Below are 4195 nucleotides of genomic sequence, written 5' to 3' on the forward strand. Positions count from 1 at the left end.
AGCACAGAACCCCGAGGGCTGGGCTGAATCCCTGGTCTTTTCTGTAGTTCACGGAGGTCTTTTGGCCAATCTAATCCCGGGAAAGGCGCAGCAAAGCTAGAATGTGAATTTAACGTTCGTGGACCAATATCGAAGTGCAAGCCCAATGGTGAGAAAAGTGAATTCTCCCAACTCTGCTTCCTGTTTTCGCCCCTCATATCCCTCCAGGGAAAACTACTTCATTGCTTAATTTCTGCCTTTCCCCCCTCACATATGCACTTTTGGCCCCCTTGTTATAGCTGGAAAAAACAAAATACCACCCCATGAACCTATATTTAAAAAGAAATGACCGTGTGAAACTTGCCTGTGTTCAAACATGTCATCGTGTGTGTACAGCCGTCCACTCATCTTTTTATATGGGGGTGTTGTCCTATTTTGGTCTGTCTGGTCTTCTCCCTCGTGGGCTTGTGCTCGGGATCAAATCTTTCTGGCCTGTTATGATTCTGAACATTTGACTTGAACCACAAGTGAATCTTTCTCCTGGTGACTCAAATAAAAGTATAATTTAAAAAAAAAAAAAGGAATCTTGCATTTTCTTTTTCATATATTTTCTGCCTGATGGCACCACACAACTATTACGTATTTTAAAATCATATTCAGTGGAGTTCTAAATATCTCTCAGGACTTTCTCCATTTAGGCACAACTTCTAGTGTTATTATGGTTATATTTCCCAGCACAATCTTTCTTGTCTTGTCTCTATGCCTTTTTATTAACTTCATTCATTCAATCTAGAATTGTTTTCTCCAGTAGCTCTATCAGGTGATCACTTATCCATTTTTCAAGGCCTATTTCTATAGAACCTTCTTGTCAACTATATTCTATCAATAAGTGAAGAATTTTCCCTGTGTTTCTGAAATCTGTGCTTGTAAATGAAAAAAAAATAGCACTATACTCTGCATATTCCCTTTCTCATTGGACTGCATTACAACAATAATGCACAGTGTTAAGAGCACAATCTATGTGAGTTCACCTTTACTCCATAGCACCTAGTACTGTGTAGATTGAAAGAATACAATCCCATGGAGCCACTTTAATGTGCTTAAAATTTGTTGAATAATGGTTGTAACTTGTTTTCTGTGAAATTACTGTTTATGTAAATTAAAGGTCTAAAGGAAATATACATAAAAATATATTAGAATACTTGGGGACTAGACAATGTGAGAATGAAACTGTTCGACTTGCTAATTTTGATGTTACTACTTCCTAATACAAACATTCTTCAATAAATATATGTGGGTAGCACCAAGTTTATTTTAGCACCCAGAACCTAGGTGTGTGTAACATGTAGTAAACGTCTGGTAAAAACATGTTGAATAGATGAAAATTAATAGTAGCTCAGAGACGTGCAGAATGATGAGAAATATATGCACACACACACACACACACACAGACACAAACATCCTCAAGACTCTAAAATTGCTCTGTATTAAGAGATTTAACATGTATTGCTTCATAAGATTGGTGAGGAAGTATCTATTATATTAATTAGTTCTCCAGAGTAAAGCTAAGAATCCTGAGCTACAAAAATAATTTCCCCCTTTACTTTAGTGGTAGATTTTCAGAATTGCATATAGCAATACAGGAAAAAAAAATGTTTTTATTACTTAGCCTGTGATAAGTAAACATAGTTTGTTTTCATTTGTATATGTACATCAGAAACATTTTTGCTTTTATTAATAGAAAATATTTATCTCTTATTCAACCATTTCCTGGAGTAGCTAAAAAGTAAAACATCAAATTGACTTTATTAATTTCACATTATTCCATGATTTTTATTCTTATTTTCTGAAAGAAAAATTAAAGTTTAACTGCATTTTAACCTCATTTTTGGCCTACAAATGAAAATTTGTCATTTACTTAGATACTGCTATTGTGTAAATAAAACCTAAGTGTGTGATTTTGAAACTGCATTAGAAAAGAATGCATTTCAGTTCAGCTATATTGCTGAAAAAAAAGAAAGGAAAGAAAAATTCATAGGTTATTGTGTACAACACCATAGTAAAGCATTTGATTTACTGAATAATTCTCTCTGGATTATTTTACACAGTGGAAAATGTAGTACAGTGTCTGTTTAGCTCTCTTGATTATTTCACGCAATAAAAGGAGTATTTTTCTTTCGATACAAAACTGACAAGCTACAGGTAAAACCTCAGCAAACAAAATAAGGTGCTATTTCTATTTACTCTGAAGAGGACAGTATTGAAAAATACTTTGTTTTTCTAGTAGAGGTGCTGAGACAGCCTATATCGTAATGACTATTTACAATATCTTTTTGGTGTTCAATAAAGGAGAAATGAAGAAATAAAATTGTCATTTTCTTGCAATTCTATCTAGGCCTTCATTCCCATGGCCGATATAAAGCATGTTTGTTGGGAACAATTTTTGATTAGAATGAGACACTTGGTCTGGTCATAGAAAGATGGATGTTCTCAAGAGTTCTTGCTTGCCAGCTCTTAGAGAACACTAGTAGCATGTGTGCCTGTTTGTCCTTTGTTATAACTTTAGAGGGATTTTATTCTGGCAATGTGTGCTACTGTTCTGTTGAAAGTTTTTAAGCAGAGCACAGTGGGGTTAGCATGGATCACATTGTTAAAATGTCCATACTACCTGAAGTGATTTACAGATTCAATGCAATCTCCATCAAATTACCAATGTCATATTTCACAGATCTAGAAAAAATAATTCCATGCTTCGTTTGGAAACAGAAAAGAGCCAGAATAGCCAAAGCAATCGTAAGCAAAAAGAACAAATCTGGAGGCATCACATTATCAGACTTCAAACTAAACTACAAGGCTATAGTAACCAAAACAGCATGGTGTTGGCAGAAAAATAGAGACATAGACCAAGGGAAGAGAACAGAGAACCCAGATATGAAACCATTCACATACAGCCAACTGATCTTTGAAAAGGCAGACAAAATATACACTGGGGAAAAGAAGCCCTATTCAATAAATAGTGCTGGGAAAATTGGACAGCCACATGCAGAAGAATGAAATAGGATTTATATCTCTCACCACTCACAAAAATTAATTCAAGATGGATAAAGGACTTAAATATAATGCATGAGGTCATAAGAATTCTAGAAGAAAATGAGGGAAAAACTTTTCTAGATATTGGCCTAGGCAAATAATTTGTGACTAAGACTCCAATGGCAATCACAGCAACAACAAAAATAAATAAATGGTACTTGATTAAATGAAAAAGCTTCTGCACAGCTAAGGAAATAATCAACAGAGTAAATAGACAACCTACAGAATGGGACAAAATATTCACAAGCTACCCACTTTATAAAGGGCTAATAACCAAAATCTACAAAGGACTCAAGCAAGTCAAGGGAAAAACAAACAACTCCATTAATAAGTGGGCAAAAGACATGAACAGAAGCTTTTCAAAAGAAGATGGACAAATGGCTAAAAAACATATGAAAAAAATGCTCAGCTGTCACTGACTATCAGGGAAGTGCAAATTAAAACCACAATGAGATATCACTTTACCCCAGTTAGAATGGCTTTTATTAAAAAGTCCAAAAACAATAGATGCTGGCGTAAATGCAGAGAGAAAGGACCACCTATATACTGTTGGTGGGACAGCAAATTAGTACAACCTCTATGGAAAATAGTGTGGACATTCCTCAGATAACTAAAAGTAGACATACCATTCTATCCAGCAATCTCACTATTGGGTATTTACCCAAAGGAAAAGAAGTAATTTTGTCAAGAAGATACCTGCACTCAAATGTTTATTGCAGCACAATTCACAATTGCAAAGATGCAGAATCAACCCAAGTGTCCATCAATTCATGAGTGGATTAACAAAGTGTGATATATGTATACCTTGGAATACTATTCAGCCATTAAAAGAATGACTTAATGCCTTTTGCAACAATTTGGATATAACTGGAGACCATTGTCCTAAGTGAATTATCTAAAGAATGAAGAAACAAATACCATATGTACTTGCTATTAAATTAGAACTAATCAGCACACATGTGCACAGACGGAAGTAGAACTTAATGGAAATCAAGAAGGGGATGGGGGGAGGAAGGGATGGGTGAAAACCTACCTAATGGGTACATTGAACACTCTCTGAGTGATGGGCACACTTACAGCCCTGATTCAAGCATTACAAAAGTGATCTTTGTAATTAAAAACATTT

The sequence above is a fragment of the Propithecus coquereli genome, unplaced genomic scaffold, assembly GCF_000956105.1.
Source record: "Propithecus coquereli isolate 6110/MARCELLA unplaced genomic scaffold, Pcoq_1.0 Scaffold35, whole genome shotgun sequence".
In the NCBI taxonomy this organism is placed as follows: Eukaryota; Metazoa; Chordata; class Mammalia; order Primates; family Indriidae; genus Propithecus; species Propithecus coquereli.